Genomic DNA, 21,595 nt, shown 5'->3' on the forward strand with positions numbered 1-21,595 from the left:
CCCCGACCCAGGGATTGAACCCAGGTCTCCCGCACTGCAGGCAGATTCTTTATCATCTGAACAGGCAAGGAAGGCCCAATTCAGGAATACCAAACCCAAAAAGTTAAACATACAATTATTATATGACCCAGTAATTCCATTCCTAGGCACATACCCAAAAGAACTGAAAACAGGTATCCAAATACTTGTACACAAATGTTCTAGTTACAACAGCTGAAAGGTAGGAACAATCCAAATGTCCATCAAATAATAAACTGATAAACAAAGCATGGTATATTCATACAATACAATCCAAAGACAAAGAGTCACATATTGTATGTTTCTATTTGTATGAAAAGTCCAAAATAGGTAAATCCATAGAGAGAGAATGCAGATTAGTGGTGCCAGGGGCTGGGGGAAGCGGGTAATCAGGAGTGACTGCTTTATAGATATAGAGTTTCCTTTGAGGTGATGAATATGTCTCAGATGTTGAACATTACTAATCATCCAGGAAATGCAGATCAAAAGCACAATGAGATATCACCTCACACCTGTCAGGATGGCTATTATCAAAAAAAGAGACAACAAAACGTTGGCAAGGATGTGGAGAAATTGGAACCCTTGCACACTGTGAGTGGGAAAGGAAAATAGCACAGAGGTTCCTAAAAATTAGAAATATTAATGGAACTTCCAGACGATCCAGCAATCCCACTTCTGGGTATTTATCCAAAAGAACTGAATCAGAATCTCAAAAGAGGTATCAGCACAACACCCATGCTCACTTCAGCACTAGACACAACAGCCAAGAGGTGGAAGCAACCCAAATGTCCACTGATGGAGGAATGGATAAAGAAAATGTGGTACACACACACAACAGAATATTGTGCGTGCGTGCTAAGTCGCTTCAGTCATGTCCGACTTTTTGCGACCCCATGGACTGTAGCCTTCAAGGCTCCTCTGTCGATGGGATTCTCCAGGCTAGAATACTGGAGTGTGTTGCCATGCCCTGCTCCAAGGGATCTTCCCTACCCAGGGATCAAACCTGCGTCTCTTACATCTCCTGCATTGGCAGGCGAGTTCTTTACCACTTTACCAAAGCCAATTGGTGCTTCCCAGTGGAATAATATTCCCAATGGAATATTATTCAATCTTTAAAAAGAAGGAAATTCTGCAGTATGCAAAGGATGAAACTTGAGGTTGTTATGCTAAGTAAAATAAGCTAGTCATAGAAAGACAAATACTACATGATTTCTCTTATGTGAGGTATCTAAAATAGTCAAATTCAGGACTTCCAGGGGTGGTACAGTGGATAAGAACCTGCCTGTCAATGCAGGGGACATGGGTTCGATCCCTGGTCAGGGAAGATTCCACATGCCGTGGGGCAACTAAGCCCTCGAGCCACAACTACTGAGCCCGTGCTCCCCAACAAGAGAAGCCACCACAACAAGAAGCCTGTACACCACAAGGCAGAGTAGCCCCTGCTCACCGCAACTGGAGAAAGCTCCCACACAGCAACAGAGACTCAGCCCAGCCAAATATAAATAAATAAAATAAAATTGTTTTAAAATAGTCAAATTCATAAACTCAGAGTGGAATGGTGGTTGCCAAGAGCTGGACAGAGGCAGAAATGGGCAGTTACTAATCAACAGGCACAAAGTTCCAGTTAAGCAAGGAGAACAAGCTCTAGAGATCTGCTACACAACATTGTCTTTATAGTCAAAAATGATATTACACACTGAAAAATTTGTTAAGAGGGTAGTTCTCATGTTAAGTATTCTTACCACAATAAAATAAGAAATTTTTTCAATGTTTTGGAATTAGGTAGACGTGACATTTGCCCAATTTTGTGAATCCACAAAATACCCTTGAACTGCACACTATGAAATAGTTAACTTTATGTTATACGAATTTCACCTCATAAAAAAAGTACTGAGAGCATGTCCATGCATCCAAATGACTATCTCTCCCAAGCAAGTGCTACGGTACAATCTAGGGCTCGAGCCTGCTTCTGTGTTCACGATTCAGTTCCTACTTTGTGAATGCCAAATGACATCACTGCACAAACAAAGGTTGTGCTTCAAATAAGAGAAGGGGGATAGGGTGGAGAATTGAGCCACCTCTAGCCCATAGCAGCCAGGACATGCCCAGTGCAAAAGCCTGGTCTCTTAGCAGTCAGGACTATGTTCATCCATGTGAACAGAGCAAAGCCCACCTCTGTGCCAAATTCCCACAAGAAATGGGTTGAAGAGCCACAATGTGTAGATTTCGATAACACCATTATTTCAGCCTTATCTTTGATAAAACGAGCCAGCATTCCAGGTTAACAAGTGATGCTCTATTAAAACAGACAGTTGGGGATTACTCATTGGCAGTTCAGGCTCAAATGTTAGTACAGTCAGCCAGTCACATCTTTGGGTTCTGCATCCTCGGAAAATATTTGGGGGGGAAAAAAAAAAAACTCCTGAAAGTTACAAGAAACAAAACTTGAATTTGCTGTGTGCTGGCAACTTTTTACATAGTATTTACATTGTATTTACAACTATTTACGTAACATTTACATTATATTAGGTATTATAAGTAATCTAGAGATGATTTAAAAGCTAGGGGAGTATATGTCTAGGTCATATGCAAATACTATGCCATTTTACATAAGGGGCTTCAGCTTCTTTGACTTCAGAATCCAACTTTGGAATCCGTGGGGGTCCTGAAACCAATCCCACCGCCAAAGATGCTGCAGAGGGACAGCTGTGATCAGAATTACCCCAAACCAGCCAGCCAGCCCCCTTTTTAAGGCCCCTCTACACAGCAGGCACAAGAGTCAGAAGCAGGGGAAACAGAAGGCGCCAGCCCTCTGCCATCAACCCAACAATGGCGATTTCGTTTCAGTTCACATCCTTCCAATTAAATTAACATTGTTCATTTGAAATGGGTTGGCTTTCTGGTTTTATTAGTTTCACTCTAGTTTTATTTCATGCTCGCTTTATAGTTATGTAAAAACCATGTAAACATGTCTAAGGCACTTACATCTAGTTTTATATTTGTACCTTTAAGTTATATTCTAAGAAAATTCAAATAAACAAGTGAGGCTTTTTTTTCCTTTAAAAAGCCACAAAAAAACCACATACTTATGATTTTATTTATATGAAATGTCCAGAATAATCGAATCTATAGAGACAGAAAATAAACTTGTAGGGTAGAAAGTGATGACTAACGGGTACAAGCTATCTTTCTGAGCTGATGAAAATGTTGTAAAATGAGACTGCAGTGACAGACGCACAACTCTGTGAATACATTGAAAGCTACTAATTGTAAACCTTAAATGCCTGAATTGTACAGCATGTGAGTTAAATCTCCATAAAGCTATTTTTAAGAGCGGGGGAAGGGGAGTCGACCTATTACCCAGGTTTGAACAGCACTAAGCTAGAGAAATCACAGAGAAATGAACAAACCCACCTATTCATGGCGTCCTTGCCAGGCCCACTCCACATCTCCCTCCCCCTATACTGTCCCCAAGGGCTCTGGAGCCAGAAGAGGCTAAGAGGGAACCCTAAGTCATAAGCTAAGCCCTCCCTGGGTGAGGAGGTAGCTGCCCTAGGACACCACAACTCAGGATTCTTATCTTCTGAACAGTATTAAGGCACTGTTTTGAATTATTAAATTGGGAAAAACTTAAAAACAATGACTACCACCAATGTCAGTAAGTATGCAGGGAATGTGATTCTTGTATACATCAAAGGCAGTATCAAGGGAGGATGCATGACAATAAAGATTCAGCACCTCAGTGACCCAACTAGCTGGGATTTGGGTAGAGGCAGGAGCACTTTGAAACTGAGCACAGGCAGCCCCCTTCCTGGGGAGGCAGCTGCCATCCCCGCCCTCCTCCACCCACACAGGCCCAGCACAGCCTGCAGCGCAGGAGAGGGCCCCTATCCAAGCATGCTGCCTGCAGCCAGCCTCAGCAAGGGGCAACTCTGCTGCAACAAGAAGGGAGGTCTCAGTCCATCTTCTGTCCACCCAGCAAACCTCCCTTTCCTTCAGCCTATCCCTTCCAGCGACACTTCACAGAGACAGGAAGAGGAAGCCCCTGCTGGCAGCTGCTGCGTAGGAGGCGCTGGTGAAGCCAGCGGGAGTGCACGTCTACCCATAACAGGCTGACCCCTTTTGTCCCAATGCCTTCCTCCTCTAGAAACCTGCCTGAAATTGACCACCTCCACAAAGCCTTCATCCTGTCTCCCCCAAAGGCTCATTGAGCCCCAGCTTGGAGCCAGAGGAGGGGGAGGAGTAGACACCTGTTTGCCGGGCCCAGGACCCTCACCTCTGGGCCCTCAGCCCAGGGATGGCTCCCTGGGAAGGTGTAGAACTTGGATAACTGTGCTGGCAACACTCCCAAGACAAAGCGCTAAGTGAAGACGTGGACCCCAGAGCCATGGACCAAGTGCAATTCTGTCTATGTCCCCCAAATAAAAACTACACAAATGCATACAGAGGCACAGAAAAGATGACTGAGGGATATCCACAAACTGCTGACAGAGATACCGGCCAGGAAAGGAAGTAAGGAAGGGAAGGGCTTTCACATTTCATTCCCTCTCTCTAGGAAGCTACTACCCGAATCCTTTGTAAAGACAACTACTTAATTTTTTTTTGATGCGAAAACATTTTCAAAAGCAGGGTAGACATCCATCAACTGGGAACTCGGTAAGCAAGCTATGGGCCCTACACACACTGGGATACATAACCAGCAGCGAAAAAAGGAATACACTCCTAGAACACGTGACATGACACTCAAGAACATCACACTGAAGACTTCTCTAGCGGTCCACTGATTAAGAATCTGCCTGCCATAGAGAACAGACCTAGGGACATGGGGAGAGGGGAAGAGAGGGTGAGATGTGTGGAAAGAGTAACAAGGAAACTTATATTACCATATGTAAAATAGATAGCCAAGGGAATTTGCTTGTATGGCTCAGGAAACTCAAACAGGGGCTCTGTATCAACCTGGAGGGGTGGGATGAGGAGGGAGATGGGAGGGAAGTTCAAAAGGGAGGGGATATATGTATACCTATGGCTGATTCATGTTGAGGTTTGACAGAAAACAGCAAAATTCTGTAAGGCAATCATCCTTCAATAAAAAATAAATTAATTAAAAAAAAAAAAAAAAAGAATCTGCCTGCCAATGCAAGGAATAAGGATTCAATCCCCGTCTGGGAAGATCCCACATGCCTTGGGGCACCTAGGCTCCAGCGTCACAACTACTGAAACCCTCGAACCTTGAGGCCGTGCTCCACAATAAGAGAAGTCTGCAATGAGAAGCCCGTGCACCACAGCTAGAGAGAAGTCCGCACTTACTGCAACTAGAGAAAGCCCACACACAGCAAAGAGGACCCAGTGCAGTCAAAAATAAATTGAAAAAAAAAAAGAACATCATGTTGAATAAAACAGGCAGAATTTTAAAATATACCTATTAACTAGATGAGTCCACTTACGTGAAAATCTAGAAAAAACAAAACCTGAGTGACAGGAGATAAGTGGCCTGGGACCAGGCATGGGAGCAACTACTGGCTGCAGGGGAGCCCCAGGAAACTTCTGGGTGATGGAAGTGTTCCCACACTTGACTGGGGTGGGGGCTGCATGCCCATGACGCTCACCAACACTCAGCCAGCTGCACCTGTAGGGTGGGTGAATGTTCTGGTACGCACACCTCAATAAAACTTAAGTGAGGCAGGAGGAAGGGAGTCAGCACTTAATGGGGAAGGGATGTCCCTTGGGGTGATGAAATGTTCTGGAACTTGAGGAGGTGGTGCCACAACATTGTGAATAAACTCAATGCCACTGTAGCTGTACTTCAAAATGGCTAATTTTACAACAAGTGAATTTCACCTCATTTTTTTTTTAATTTTTAAGTAGACAAGGAAAACATAATTATGCCCATTTTGCAGATGGAAAAACTGGGCTCAGAGGAAGCAGTCAACTGCTAGTCCCGGGTTTATCCACATGCATAGAGCCCAGGAGAAGTAAGAGACCTGCTCCAGACTTCCCCAGAAGGCTCTATAATGCTGGGCCTCTACCTCCAGGGAGGGCTCTGAGCTTTTTTCTCTGGGGCATTTGAAAACCAGAGCTTCCCCACAGGCCCCGGAGTGAGCCAGCGGAGCGGCACCTGCAAGGACTCCCCAAGGCTGTGAACTCCATCAACAGACAGGGCTATAGCCATGGCAGGGAGCAAGCACCAGCAAGAAAGTAGTCAAACTAAGGCTAAAGCCAGGATGGGCGTGGGGATGGGCCCAATCAGATCCAGACTAGATGAGGTCTTCTGGGGCCTGCCAATCAGGGCCCTAGGGAGATGAGGGGTCAGCACCAACCTCAGGGACCCAGGAGAAGGACTCAGCAACTACAGGATGGCAGTCAAAGTAGACACATCCACCAGCCTCTTTGTGACTGGCAGGAGAGGGGTTCACGCCTTCCTGAGCTCTGCAGGAAAAGAAAAGAGGAGAGGTTCTCCTCTGTGCTTTCTAAACAGAATCTTCAAAAACACCCAGTGGCCCCGTCCTCCACTCTGGGGAGGGCCCAGACAGAGGCCACTGCCTGCAGACATGCAGAGCCTAGGACCCAGAAGCATGTAGAGGCCGGCAAAGCCCAGGGTCATCTGAGGGCACCCACTTCTCCCCCTCTAAATACCCTTGCACCAGCCTCTTGGCAGTGGGGCCTGTGTCTCATGGGTGAGGGCGGGAAGCCCAGCCATGGACCCACAGCCGTCCTAGCACCACACCCTCTCTCCTCCTGGAATTTCCGAAAGCCCAGCTCCCTGGGAGCCCACAGGGTCAGGAGGGGCACACCCAGTTCCCAGATGCTCCGTACTGCCTGCCATGGGCATGGAGGTAACCCCAGATGCCCCATGTCTCTCTTTCATCAGCATGCTTCAGCTCCAGCCCAAGCAGGGGCTGAAAATCCAGTACACATGTCAGGTAAAGAAAATAAAACAACTTCCAAGGTCCAGGAATTCCACTATTAGACATTCAATCCTTAGGAGAGGTTTCAAAGTCCTCAGTTCATTCCTGAGAAAGGGGATCTGTTAACCTACAGGCATCTCAGCTAAGAGCAAAAACAGGCATGTTGATGCTGCAATGGGGGCAGTCTGGAGCCCCCAGCTCAAAAATGAGGGGCCGCAGGGAGGGCTGGCAGGGCTTCCCAGGTGGCTTAAATGGTAAAGAATCCACCTGCAATGCAGGAGACCCAGGTTCAATCCCTGGGTCAGGAAGATCTCCTGGAGAAGGGAATGGCTACCCATGTCAGTATTCTCGCCTGGAGAATCCCATGGACAGAGGAGCACAGCAGGCTACAGTCCATGAGGTCGCAAAGAGCTGGACACAACTAAACAACTAACACACAGGGAGGGCTGGCAGGCATTCATAAGAGGGCAGGGAGGTCCCCTGGAGAATGGGGAGATAGACAGGGAAAGTGATTCCTTAAAGTAAAAGGCCTCTAGGCCTCTCATGTCCTAAGAGGGAGGCCAGGACTGTCTCTGAGCCCAGTGTGGGAGGGACAGCAGATCACAGGCCGGGAATGCTGAGCCTGGGCCCCACCCCAGGTCTGTGGATCTGCTCATGTTCCCTAAACATGCCAAGATGCCACATCTCTGCATGGGCTGCTCATTCTGTTTGAGAAGCCTTTCTCATCCTTGCAAACTTTTGGCCATCCTTCAAAGCCCACCTGAAGCATCACCTTGTGCCCAGGCAAGCCCTTCCCTCCCTTCAGCTCTGCCCACAGCTGGCACTGGTACCCAGAAGGTACCAATGGTAGAAGGTACACAGGTGCCTCTCTCACCTGGCAGGGACTGAGTCTCACTCACCTTTGGTCCCCTGCACCTCACATTGAATCTGGGGCATGAAAGGCCAGGAATTGGAACCAAGATAGCATCCCGGGGCCCTCCCACCTTGAAGCACTGTGCAAACAGCCTGGCCTCTGTGGTTTCACAGGCCTGTCGCTCTGCTGAGATCACTGTAATCATGGTAATAGCAGCACCGAATGTTTACTGAGCACTTACTATGAGCCATACATTACCACGAGGGCACTCCATATGCTACCTCCTTTCATCTTTGTGACATTCTTCTAAGGGCATTATTATTAATCCTGTTACACAAGGGAATTAGGCACAGAGAAGTTAAGTGAGTTGCCCAATGCCACAGAGCCAGTGAAGGAAGAAGCCAAAACTCAGACCCTCATGGTCTGGTTCCGGACCTAGTAATCTTAATCACTAAGATGTATTGGGGGTATGAAGACAGTCAGTTGTCAGGACAAGCTCTAAATGGAAGAGGAACTCGGGGGTTTTAAAGGCTAATTCTCCCTGGGCCTTCTCTCCCCCCGGTCCCAGCAGAAGACTTAGGAAGAACATCAAGGCCTCTGCCCAGATCCAGCCTGCTGCTCCTAAGCTCATCCCTGTGCTGAGTGCCAGTTACAAGAAACACAAAATGCCCATCTGCCAGCTCCTTGGCCCAGACTGGGGAGGTACACAGCTGTCCGCTGGGAGGCAGAGCCATAATTTGGGACTATTCTTAGCAAACCACTGGCTCCCCTCCCAGAGGCCAGCAGGCCAGGCCCAAGCTTCATACAGCCTCCTGCAAGCGTGGAAAGGTCCCACAGGGCTAAGAAGCGACTGCGGGGTGAGAAGTGAGAACAAAGCCCTCAAGCTCTCAAATCAGAGGTGCTGGCCTGCTCATCTTCCCAGGATGTGGCCACCTGGCTGCTGACCAGCTCTGGGGAGTCCTGGCCACAGAGCAAGTCTGCTCACCAAAGTTCCACCAACAGTGCTCGCTCTGTGCCAGACCCTCGGCCACACTTTCCACTCACATTAAACCCTCGCCACACCCCAAGGGTGAGGGGTTACTGGCCCCATTTAAAGATGAGGGGTTGCACTTTAAAGATGAGTTAGTTAAGACATTGAGTAACTTGCCCAGGTAACACAGTGAGTTAGTGTCAGCCATATTGCCCATCTCCAGGTTGGGCCATAGCCAAATGGTGGGGCAGGGCCCTTCCCTGTCCAAGTCCAGGGTTTGGGGGAGGGGCAGTCCACACTAGAGAGCAAAGGTCTCACCAAAGATCCAACTGCAAGTCTACTCTTTCTCTCCCCCGGGACTGTCCCTTCCCTGCAAGAAACCCTAAGGTTTGGGCTAAGAAGGAGAGTCCCCACCAGGTTCCTTCCCTACCCCGGCAGCACGGTCTCACTTCAGGAAGTTCTGCAGACCCAGAGGAGATGAACCTCAAAGTTCAAGGAGCCCCTGCCGGTGCTTAAGGCATGCACCCAGCCCTGCAACTTAGGGAATAGGGAGGTCAAAGAATTCTCAGGGTTAAACAGAGGATACTGAGCCCTTTGGGGTCTCCAAACCCCAAAGCTGCTGCTGCTGCTGCTGCTAAGTCGCTTCAGTCATGTCCGACTCTGTGCAACACCATAGAGGACAGCCCACTGGGCTCCCCTGTCCCTGGGATTCTCCAGGCAAGAACACTGGAGTGGGTTGCCATTTCCTTCTCCAGTGCATGAAAGGGAAAAGTGAAAGTGAAGTCACTCAGTCGTGTCTGACTCTTAGCAACCCCATGGACTGCAGCCCACCAGGCTCCTCCGTTCATGGGATTTTCCAGGCAAGAGTACTGGAGTGGGGTGCCATTGCCTTCTCCAACCCCAAAGCAGGAATCTAGAAATGAAGCCACACCACTCAGCACCTGCACAGCCACTATGCCAAACAAGTCAACTTTCAGGGACCACTGTCACACAGAGTCACAGGAATAACTCAACAGTGCCTGTCTTGGACTACATCTTGGTTGTTGTTGTTTGGTCACTAAGGTGTGTTCGACTCTTTGTGAACTCCTGGACTGCAGCACGCCAGGCTTCCCTGTCCTTCACTTTCTCCTGGAGTTTGCTCCAACTCATGTCCATTGAGTCGATGATGCCATCAACCATCTCATCCTCTGTTGCTCCCTTCTCCCCGTCCTCAATCTTTCCCAGCACCAGGGTCTTTTCCAATGAGTCAGCTTTTCGTATCAGGTGGCCAAAGTAGTGGAGTTTCAGCTTCAGCATCAGTTGATTTCCTTTAGGATTAGCCGATTTGATCTCCTTGCTGCCCAAGAGACTCTCAAAAGTCTTCTCCAGCACAACAGTTCTTGGTACCCACCTCTGATTGTGTTCTGCCTTCTGCTGCCGGGTGACTCCGGAGAAGGCAATGGCACCCCACTCCAGTACTCTTGCCTGGAAAGTCCTATGGATGGAGGAGCCTGGCAGGCTGCAGTCCATGGGGTCCCTAAGAGTCAGACACGACTGAGCGACTTCATTTTCACTTTTCACTTTCATGCATTGGAGAAGGAAATGGCAACCCACTCCAGTATTCTTGCCTGGAGAATCCCAGGGACGGGGGTGCCTGGTGGGCTGCTGTCTATGGGGTCGCAGAGAGTCGGACACAACTGAAGCAACTTAGCAGCAGCAGCAGCCGGGTGACTCAGCAGGTCTAAGTGTCTGTGGTCCAAGTGCTCACAGCCAACTCCGTGTCTTCTCAGGGACTCAGGTCACATCCACGTGGCTCCATGTCTCTCGTCAGTGAATGTCAGCTCAGATCTCTGTCTGTGCTTCTCTGGACCCACCAATATGCCTGTCTACTTCTGTCAGCCAAGCCTCCATGATGGCATAGATCTGTATATACAGTATCTGCAGCCTATTCATTGTTCCCGCTTGTGTGTTCACTGTCTGCCCCTGCACGTGTCTGTGCCCTGAGTTGCTTGCCCACCCCTACTGTCTTCCTGTGTCTGCTCTCATGTCCACTGTATCCAGTTCCTCACCATCCCAGCCCACGCAGCTATAAACCTGAGTGTGTTCGCACACATCTCTGGCCACGCCAGCATTCCCCACCTGTTCCTGGATGACCCCATAGGCATCACTTGTTTGGAGGCAGGTGGGTGTGTGTTCACCCAAGTACTCACAGTGCCGGCCAAGGGCTAAAGGGTAAGCTCAGCAACTCCCACACCCAGAAGAGTGTCCAAGGCCACGGGCACAAGCTCACTGCCACCTCTACAAACTGTTCCAGGACAACTTGCCAGGGATGATGGGCAAGGGAGCAGAGCCCGAGGCACAGCAGAACCTCAGAGGTGAGGTCACAGATGCCCCAGGTACCACTAACCTCAAGCCAGTTCTGCTGGGCCTGTCCACTTCCAACACCCCAATTCCAACCCTGATGGCCAGCGAGAAGAAGATTGTCTATCTGCACTCACAGGAAACAGTGTCTGGCTCCAGGGCTCCAGCCTGCCAAGCTCATCCCCAGCCCCCAGAGACAGAAGCTCTTCAGAAAGGAAGTGAGGACTTCCTCCTATAAGGCTGGATCTAGACCCCAAACTTCAGAAGCCCCAGGGAAGCTAGGAGGGTCAGCCTGACCCCAGAAACCAAACGTACTTCTCCTGAAGTCCGGAATAGCTTCAGTCAGCAGGAAAAAAAAAAAAAGCAACTAGGAATGGGGCTGGGGCACACTCCTGTTGCTCCCTGTCCCTGGAGGTGGTGGGAGGTCCTAAGCAGCAGGGTAATCAGAAAGGAGGGGTATGGAAGTAGAACAAGAATATTTCAAACATATTTGCATGGCTGCATGAGAATTGCATCCTAGCTTCCCTGGCAATTACAGCCTGTGTCACTCATTCAGCAATTAATCATGTGTATTCTCTTGGTATTTCCACTGTTACTATTAGTCCCAGACTGGTATGGAAACCTTACAGTAAAGAAATTTCTGTTTTTATGCCTTGTGTCCCACCCCCTCACCGCCCCCCACCCGGCCGCAACTGTGGGGCTAAGCCACCTAAGGGGAGAACCCTCCAACTCCTTCCACCACTCCCATCTTCCTTGGCAGAGCCCAGTGCCTGGCATTTAAGAAATGCTCAGTCACTGGGTCCAGGTTGCTCTGCAGGAAGCCAAGGAGTTGGTGCATGGAACTCTGGTGGAGAGAGCGAGAAGCTGGAAGCTTCCTGAAGTCAGGGGAGCTTTTCTTCCATTTCTGACTCCCTAAGAGGTAATAACATGTTCCAACCGTCCTGGCTGTTTTTAACAGTCCAGGGCAGTAGTCTCCCTGACACTGCCCTCTGCCTTCTGACAGGCCACCCGCCCCTCCAAGAAAAACCTCTGAAGATGAAAAAAGGGCTCCCCTGGGAGACCCAGGCCTACAGAAGGAAAGAGCCAGATGGGGCCCAACATCAAAGCTTGCACCCACTGGGATCTCTGAACTCTTCCCGGTTCCATGGACCTTAGGTGCCTAAGGAGGAGCCCAGGGACCTCAGGTGTGGAACATGAGGCGGCTTGCCTCGCCGCAGCTGCAAGGGAAGCCCAGCTCTCAGGTCTCGCCCGAGGACCAGCCATCAAGGGTGGAGGTGTCGCCATCCCACATCTACCCTAGACGGAGAGAAAGCTCCTGGAGAAAGCGCGTAGCCGAGCCGGACAGACAGAACGACTCAATAACTCCTGTTTAAAATGTGTGGTTCCGCTTCTCTCCCAGGCACCGATCCCGTGCGGGTTTCGGTGGGAGGGGCCAGGATCTCTCCTCTCCACTGAGCCCAGAGAGGCTTGTGATCTAGGGGATGGGGAGTGGATGGTCGGAGCAGCCCCGGCCCGGGAGTGCCCAGAAGAGTCCCTCATCAGCCCTCCCTGGGCCGCTCCGCGTCCGGACTCGTCGGTACCTGCCAGCCTGTGGCCCCGGGGGGCATCCGCGCTCCTGCGGCAGGCGCGCGGCGCCCGAACTGCGGGCGCCGAGTTAGGCAGCGGCGGGTCGCGCCGGGTACTGGCTCCGGCTCGCTCCTCCCAACTTCCCCAGCCCATCCGTGAGCAGAGGCGGCTCCGGAGGCTGGCAGGCCGGGCGCGACGAGGCGAGGGCACAAGCGCAGGAGGCCGCGCTCGCCTGAGTAGAGAGCCGCGCACCCCAGCCGGAGCGCGCCGCTCGGCTCCGCGTGCCCCGCGACCCCCACGCCGAGGGCGGACCCGGCGGGGCCGCCAATCACCGCGCCCGCCGTCGCCCAGCCAGCGAGAGCCCCGGACCCAGCCGCCGAGGGGGCGGGGGTCTCGGATTTAAAGACACACTCACCAAGCAGCGTCCGGATTGGCATTCCAGAGCCGCTGCTGCCTGGTGGAGAGGGAACGGCTGGCCCCACCTTTCTCGGTCCCGCTTCCTCCCTCCGCCAGCCCACCCTCCGCCTAGGAGGAAAAGTTTGGGGCGGGGGAGACTGCCTGGGAAACCAGTTCCGCTTCCCTGGTCATGAGTTCGGCTCTTTCTGGAAAAAGACCAAACCCTACATCCAGCCTCCCTGGCAGGAGAAAGAAGCAAAAGCTCTCGGCGCCACACCCCCGCCCAGACTCCAGCTCCCCGGGATATCGGCGGGCCCTCGCCGCTCTCTGCTTTTTAAAGCCAAGCCAAGCCTCGGCGAGCGCCGGAAGAATCTCGCTGTGCTGTGCAACCTGAGCTAGGCGACTGCTCTCTCGGGACCTCGCCACCACAGGAGTCAACGGTTGAGCCCTTAAAGAGCAGGCTGTCCACTCAGTGGTGGGCTTCTCCCAAACCTTGGACACCCTCAGTACCCGGAGACAAAAAGGGAAGAACCCGGCAGAAACTTCGGAAGGGGAGAGGTCCCTTTGTCCCCACCCATGGCTCCCTGCAGTGACAGGCACAATCCTAACCCCCAGAAGGGCCTGTCTCCGCCTCCCCTAACTGGGGGAGGCAGTACAGCTAGGCCCACCCGAACGCCCCAGCAGTCCCTGCCAGCCTTCCGCTGGTGCGTGCCTCCAAGGCACCTACGTGCGTTCACTCTCACCACTGTTTTTCTGAGGGAGACGAAATTTGTTGTAGTTAGTGAGTCACTTCCCTCTTCTCTCTGCCCTGCACTGGGGACCTGCGTCTTCCTCACCTGTCACTACCTGCCTCGCCCACAATCAGGGATAGAGTGGGAGTCAGTGAAGTCCAGGTTTTCCCAGTGATGAAGGCAGTGCAGGCCTGCCCTCTCTCCAAAGTCAGGCCAGAAGGCACTGGGCTAGGAGAGGGACATGCAGGCCCTGCAGCCCCTGTGAGCCCTAAGAACAAAGAAAGACAAGAGGAATGGCTGTTATTTATGGTGCTCTTACCAGGCCTCCAGCACCTAGGTCTCAAGTACTTCACTGGATGATTCTATGAGATGACTACTTTTATTACCCCTCTTTTAATGTGTGGGCTTCCTCCTGTCCCATCCAAGGTGTGTGAAGAGGAACAGAGGAAGCCCAGAAGTGGCCTTGGGAAGCAGGTCTACCTTCTGCTTGGAGACCAGCAGAGCAAGGCTCAGGCTGATACATACCTTACTGCCTGTGTGGTCTGTGACATACATAATCTGTCTTCAAGTTCCTCAGCCAGAGGACAGCCTGTCCTCCTTCAAAGTGTTGACAAGTCAGGGAGCTGGGGCCTGTGATGCCCTGGTGTGGCGCATGGCACACTGTAGCTCCATCCTTAGGCACTGCTCCCTTCCTTCCTCTTCTGCACAACCTCACAACCCCCACCCCCCGTCCCTGCAGATTCCCCATTTGATCCCCTGTCATACTGAGGGTGCTGTTGCTGTTGTTCAGTTACTAAGTCATGTACAAATCTTTGCAACCCCATGGACTGCAGCACACCAGGCTTCCCTGTCCTTCACTATCTCCCGGAGTTTGCTCAAACTCATGTCCATTGAGTCAGTGATGCCATCCAACCATCTCATCTTCTGTTGCCCACTTCTCCTCCTGCCTTCAATCTTTCCCAGCATCAAAGTCATTTCCAATGAATTAGCTCTTTGCATCAGGTGGAGGATGCTGAGTTCCAGGATAATGTGCCCTTGCAGCAAGGACCAAGGTAGGGGTGCGCATGTGTACTAAGACTGTGCTTAAGCACACACCTATACACATACACACATGCACACACATCCCTCCTCCTCCCTCAGATGCTGGGATCTATGGCTGGCTGCCTCTCTAGACTGAGCTCCTGGAGGATAAAAGTCCATGTCTGAACTGTCTTTTGGTCCCTAGCACAGTGCCTGGAACATTGGTCATTCATTCATTTGTGTTCACCATGCACACAGTAGGTGTTCTTGTTGAATCAAACAAAAAGCCCAGGACAGAGATGTCCCCAGAAGAGCCAGAACCACAGCCCTTCTTGCTCCTATGGAGAGCCTCCAGGCTCAGCTGATAGGCCCCAGAAGTAAAGGGATGAGAGTTTCAAGGTTATCTCAGAGACAGGTACAGATGGTGTCCAGACCACAGTGTCTAGCCTCACCAAGCCACCCCCAGCCTCTAAGGTTCTGCCAAGTCCCTGCTCAGAGCAGCATCCTAGGGGTTCCCCCCAACCACAAGAGAGCCTGCAGGCTTTCTTCCTTCCCTACCCCCTACCCCTGGCACCTGGGAGGGGGACGGAGGCTGAATGTTGAAGAAGAGAAAAAGGAAAGGACACAGCAGCCCTAGGTATACCCACAAGAAGCCACTCTGCCTTCTCTCTCCAACCCCAGGCAGAAAGGAAGAATCAATTGAGCCAACTCTCTCAGTGCAAACTGCCACAGAAGCCCCCCGAGTGGTCTGGACACTCACAGCAGAAGCCCAGAAGTCCCTGATAAAGGGTCAGTGGTCCCAGAACAGGATCTCAGAAACTAGATGGCTCAAGACCCACCCTTACTCATCTGGCACCCCCACCAGCACTGCCACCACCCACCCCCAGATGCACAAACACCCAGGACACCCCCTTATCATCTAAAGTGGTGGCCCTGCAACAACTGTGTGCTTGCATGTGAACACAAGTATCCACACATACGTACTTGTGTTGCTCATGTATGTTTGCAGAGATGTGAATGAGAATGTGCATGTTTGTGTGGGTATGTCTAGTGGGCATGAGTGTGGATGTCCAAGTGAGCATGTGTGTGTATGTGGGCGAGTACAGCACACACAGACTCACCCACCGCCATCTGAAACCAGGCAAGCTGCTACTGTAAAAGATAGTAAACACCGCCATCTGAAACCAGGCAAGCTGCTACTGTAAAAGATAGTAAACCACCCCATTACTCATGCTTCCAAGAGAATCACCAGTGGCCATCCACAGTCCCTCTGTCCAGGCAAGCAAGTCCCAAGTTCAGTCCCTGCAAAGAACCATAAGCTATGCAAACATCCAATTCCTTTATGGGAACACTCAAGCCAAGAATTATTTCCTGACTCGCCAGAAGGCAGAAGAGCTGGGTTCAAATCAACAGAGATGAGACTTGACAAAAGATGAGAAACAGGCCCTACTGCTCTTTCTATTTCTCACTACGCGCCAAGCCCGCCACAGGCTGGGGGACACTGGGCCCAGGGAATGGACAAAGTCAGGGAGAGTGCTGTTCTGGCTCTGCTCCCCCTTACTGCCAAGACTGGGACCTACATGGGTCCTCCAGGACATGTGTCTTGGAACCTGCATTCTTCCCTGAGAGCCAGGTGGTCTCTGAGCCCCAACACAGAACCATTCCCATTTGCCCTGGCTGCCCCTCCAGGCCCACTGCCCCACCACCAGCACCCAGCTGCCCTCAGTTGTTCAGGCCCTTCCCTCTGCAGTGCAGGGCTGAAGGACCCAGGCTCTGAGGAGTGCTGACTTGCCCTGGACCTAACCTTGTCAGTTTTACCACTATGAGACCCCTACCCTAAAAGTCACCATATTTCTCCAAGTCTTCTTTTCCTTGTTTGTAAAATGGTATATAGAGCTGTTCATGCCTCCAGAAAATGTCTGAAGATTAAAGGAGTGCCTAGCACTCAGCCAGAGCTCGCACTTGGCCAGAGCTGACTGACTGAAGCTATTGTTATCGTTATTGTTATTGCCACCTGAACTCACACTCTGACCCAGTCCCAAACCTGCCACGGTCAAGGGGTTATTCGAGGCTGAGTTCAGGTTCTTCCTCCTCCAGGCAGCCTTCCTTGTTCCCAGGACCTCAGTTTGCTCCAAACTCCTTCCCCCTCACCTCTGCGCAGGAAGCTGGGACCTGAGCACTCCTGCTTGGCACAGGATACATGGCCAATAATTGACATTATATTAATAATTATCAGCAGGATTATTAATTTCATTGGTTGGCTTTCCTTTGGGCCTAGGTCCAAGCATAGCATCTCCCACTTCCCAAATTTACACACTAGGTTCAAACTTTTTTGACAGAGATTCAAAGTAAGAAATACATTTTAGGATATAAATCCAGAAAAATCAAAACTCTAATTTGAGAAGATACATATACCCCAACGTGCACAGCAGCACTGTTTGCAATAGCCAAGACATGGAAACAACTCAAGTGCCCGTCAACAAACATTTAGGGACTTCCCTCGTGGTCCAGTGATTAAGAATCCGCTTCCCAATATGAGGACACGGGTTCAATCTCTGGAACAGGAAGATTCCACAAGTTGTGGAGCAACTAAGCCCTTGCCCCATGAGTAGAGAAGTCCCAGCCCACCACAACAATGAAGACCCGTATGTACGTGCTCAGTCGCTCAGCCGTGTTTGACTTTTTGTGACCCCGCAGACCGTAACCCACAAGGCTCCTCTGTCCATGGAATTTTTCAGGCAAGAATCCTGGAATGGGTTGCCATTTCCTCCTCTAGAGGATCTTCCTGATCCAGGGATTGAACCAGAGTCTCCTGCGTCTCTTGCTTGGGCAGGCAGATTCTTTACCATCAAGCCACTTGGGAAGCTTGATGAAGATCTAGCACAGTCATAAAATAAATTAAAAAAAATTTTTTAAAAAACAGACATTTGGCTTAAGAAGATGTGTACTTATACAATGGAATATTACTCAGCCATACAACAGAATGAAAAATTGCCACTTATAGCAATGTGGATAGAATGTTAAGTCAGAAAAGTGAAGTCAGAAAAAGACAAATACTGTATAATACCACTTATACATGGAATCTGAAATATGATACAAATGAACCTATATACAAAACAGAAACAGACTCACAGACATTGAAAACAAACTTATGGTGACCAAAGTGGGAGGGAGAGAGGGACAAATTAAGAAAATGAGCTTAACAAATTCAAACTACTATACATAAAATAGATGAGTAACAAGGATCTACTATATTCAACATCTTATAACCTATAGTGGAATAGAATCTGAAAATGTATATATATAGCTGAATCACTTTGCTGTATTAACATGAGATTATCATGGCCTATAACCAACACAATATTGTAAATCAATTATACATATATATACACATACAAATATATATACACATATCTATGTACTATATATATGTATATATTTTTTTACTTTGGGACCACCAGCTACACAGAGACATAAATATATACAAAATGCTTAGCTTTACTACAAGTGATGCACGCTGATACTTTCTAATCTATCCTATCCTATTTATTTTTATTTTTATTGATTACAGTGCACAAAACTGATTTTATCTGTGCCCTGCAGTTTGAAAATGCTTCAAAGAGCAATGAGGTCCCCAGGGCAAGAGAACCTGGAGGCCTACCCCAGCACCCCTCAGTGCCTGACAAAAGAGTGCCCAGGACAAGTGGAAGGAGGGTGATTCTACCTCCAGAACATTCCTCAAGTACTATAAGGAGAGTGCTCCATCAGAAGAAAAAGAGAGAAAAGGGAGAAGGAATCCTGGTTCATCCATTCAACAGATATTCCATTCATTCACTGTCAATCAACGAACATTTACAGAGCCCCTTCTATATTCCAAAACCTTGGCAGTGAGCAGTGAATGAGGCAGACAAGGTCCTGCTTTCATGAGGCTGACATTTTAGTAGAGTGGGGGCAGGGGATACAATAAAGAAGCAAATATTAATATCAACAGAAGCAAGATCATTCCTAAGTGACTTGGCTAGGAAGAAAATAATACAATAGAATAGTAAAGAAGAATGTACTGATGGGGCCACTTTGGAAACGATGGGGTCTCTAACCCTCAGGTAACCCATGATACATACCTCACTCACCTGAGCTGGTGGTTGAGGGACCTAAATGGGATGATGACTTCAAAGTACTTGGCACTGTCCTGGCACAGAGCAGCTTTTATGCTCATCATTATTAGATGGATAACCGTGGTTGAAGGCAGGCTGTGATAATGTTCCGCAATGTGTAAGGTTGCACTGGGGTTCAGGGGAGGATGAGGGGACAGTGCTGACTACAGCATAAGCCCAGGACCCATGCATGTGTTTACCTGTCCCTCTGCACAGCTCAGCTGGCTTGTCTCTCCCTGTTTCCCAAGCCACAGCTCCCTACTTCCACCTCCCCGCACAGTTCAGCCCAGCCCAGTCGGAGCTGTAACCTCTAAAAGTTTGGGCACTGAAAGAGTTAACTTCTTTTCTTCCCAAGCCACACAGGAACAGATACCTAGCAGCCTTCACCACCCTACCCTACACCTTTGTAGACTCCTGCTAATCAGGTCACACCTGCCTGGGGAACATGGGTGCTGACTCCTAGCAAGACAGCACAGGGGTAAAGATCTAGAGCCCAGCCCCAGGAAATGCTGAAGGCTCTGGGTCTGTTCAGTGGGAGCAGAGAAGGCTCAGTGGCAGGACACTGTCTTCTGGTCCTCACAGGGCTACTGGGGAGAGAGTGAGGATCTGCCTGAGGTGAGCTGCTCAAGCATCTGAGCTCCAAGCAGCAATGTTGAGTACCTACTATGTGCCTGAACCTGGGCTCAGGGAGAAGACCCCACCTTGCCAGAGGTGCTCACAGGTCTGTAGGGCAGGCAGACCAGTAAACTGATATTTCAGAATGATGTGTTTCCTGCAGGGTGGAGTGGGAACTGGGGTACTGGGGGATCAGGTTAGTTCAAAGTGGAAGTGGATGTCCTACCAGTTCAGTGATGCAAAGTGATCTGTTTTGGCTTTGTCATCAGACAGACTTGAGTTTGAATTCCAGTTCCTGCCACTTCTGAGCTATGTGAACTCAGGCAAGTTTCTGAGCTTTTCTGAGCCTCTGTTTCCATATCTAGAAAATGAGGGTTGAGACTTCCCTGGCAGTCCAATGGCTGAGACTCCACACATCCACCGCAGGAGACTTGGGTTAGATCCCTCGGTTGGGAAGATCCTCTAGAGAAGGAAATGGCAACCCACTCCTGTATTCTAGCCTGGGAAAGCCCATGGACAGAGGCGCCTGATGGACTACAGTCCATGGGGTCGCAAATGGTCTTAGCAACTTTAGACTTAGTGACTAAATAGGGAACTAAGATGCTGCATGTTGCATGGTGAGACCAAAAAAAAAAAATCTTATAAAATGATAGTCACACACACTTTGATAAGATTTTGAGATTGTGTTGGAGAAGGAAATGGCAACCCACTCCAGTACTCTTGCCTGGAAAATCCCATACCAGGTTCCTCTGGTAGGTTACAATCCATGGGGTCTCAAAGAGTCGGACACGACTAAGCAACTTCATTCGAGATTAGGTGAACTAACAAATTTAAAGACTTTACTAGCTGTCCAAGAAGAAACTCAGTAACATAACAGCAGTTATGGCTGCTAGCATCATCGGAAGATCCCCTCCAAGGACTTCCCTGATGGTCCAGTGGTTAAGACTCTGAGCTCCCAACGCAGGGGGCCCAGGTTTGATCCCTGGTCAGGGAACTAGATCTCATATGCTTCAACTAAAACCTAGCGTAGCCAAGTAAATAAAAAATCAATATTAAAAAAGAGAGGGAGAAAAGAAGATCCCCTCCAAGGTGTCTCCCTCTGCCTTCACCTCCTCCCTTCTCCCCCTCCCCTACTTGCATAGTGCCTCCCAAACATGCAGAGAATCCCCTCCCCCACTGCTATCAGTAAGAAGTGCCCAGTGGCCTTTTGCTGGGTCTCACTGCAGAATCCCAGGCCCTGAACACTGAAACTAATGAGGCGGGATAGGATGAGGGGGAGACGAGGGGGTCTGCCAAACCTTGCAGCAGGAAGACCATCCATCCCTGAATAAACAGGCTGTCACCCCTTCCCTCCCACTCTCCCTCTCCCTTAAATAACCCAGATCTGTTGCCCAGTTGTATCCAAGCAACACCACTCAGGCTCCCAAGGATGTCTCACTCTGACAGAGCCATTTATGAAGATGCTGCAGGGGAGGGGGGCAGGGCAGGGGTCAAGGGAGCCACAGCGGCCTGACAGCTTCTTCCCAAGGCCTTCGTATGGCGACGAGACCCTGGTCCCCAGGAACAGAGCTCCTGCGCTGACACCTCACCAGATCGGTGGGCAGGGAGATGTCTTGCTCACCAGAAACATTCCTGAAGAGGCCAAAACCTCCCAGACTTACAGGGAAGATCCCAGACTCCCCAAAGCTTGGGACACATGGGAACCAGTGAAGTGCCTTGGCAAGATAATTGGCCCAGGCCCAGCCTTCTGAGGTCTAGTCTTGGTGCCAACATTCACAGGTTGTGTTTTTCCAATCAGGTCACCCACCCTCTCTGAGCCTCAAAGAAATCATGCCAAAAGAGGATAGGAAAGGGATGTGTTCACACTTTTTGATAGCATCTGTCCACATGACACATGCACAGACTCTTCGCCTCAGCAATTTCATTTCTAGGAATTTAGCCTAGAGATGTGTCCACACAACTGACAGATTAACAACCACATAGGGTTATTCCTCATTTGAGATGGTGCAAGATTGGAAACAAGAGAA

The 21,595-nt window shown here is 49.9% G+C and overlaps 1 protein-coding gene and 1 non-coding gene across 8 annotated transcripts in view; one reads left to right on the top strand and one right to left on the bottom strand.

Moving 5' to 3' along the window:
- Window positions 1-13,220, bottom strand: part of PALD1 (phosphatase domain containing paladin 1) — an 85,647-nt gene extending 72,427 nt beyond the window's left edge. For 3 of the 7 annotated variants that reach the window (XM_081573872.1, XM_081573866.1, XM_081573862.1), the window contains exon 1: window positions 12,667-13,017. The gene's annotated coding sequence lies outside the window, so the exon portion shown is untranslated. Of the gene's footprint in view, window positions 1-6,335; window positions 6,445-12,666; window positions 13,018-13,067 lie in introns of those variants that run through there. The other 4 variants (XM_081573869.1, XM_081573863.1, XM_081573873.1 and 1 more) reach the window with 2 other exon arrangements.
- A 7,269-nt stretch (window positions 13,221-20,489) lies between these two features.
- Window positions 20,490-20,562, top strand: TRNAG-CCC (transfer RNA glycine (anticodon CCC)). Its single transcript has one exon. It is a non-coding gene; the product is annotated as a tRNA-Gly (tRNA).
- The last annotated feature ends 1,033 nt before the right edge of the window (window positions 20,563-21,595 follow it).

Source organism: Giraffa tippelskirchi, chromosome 2 (genome assembly GCF_054371585.1).
Source record: "Giraffa tippelskirchi isolate mGirTip1 chromosome 2, T2T-mGirTip1v1.2.pri, whole genome shotgun sequence".
NCBI classification, from domain to species: domain Eukaryota; kingdom Metazoa; phylum Chordata; class Mammalia; order Artiodactyla; family Giraffidae; genus Giraffa; species Giraffa tippelskirchi.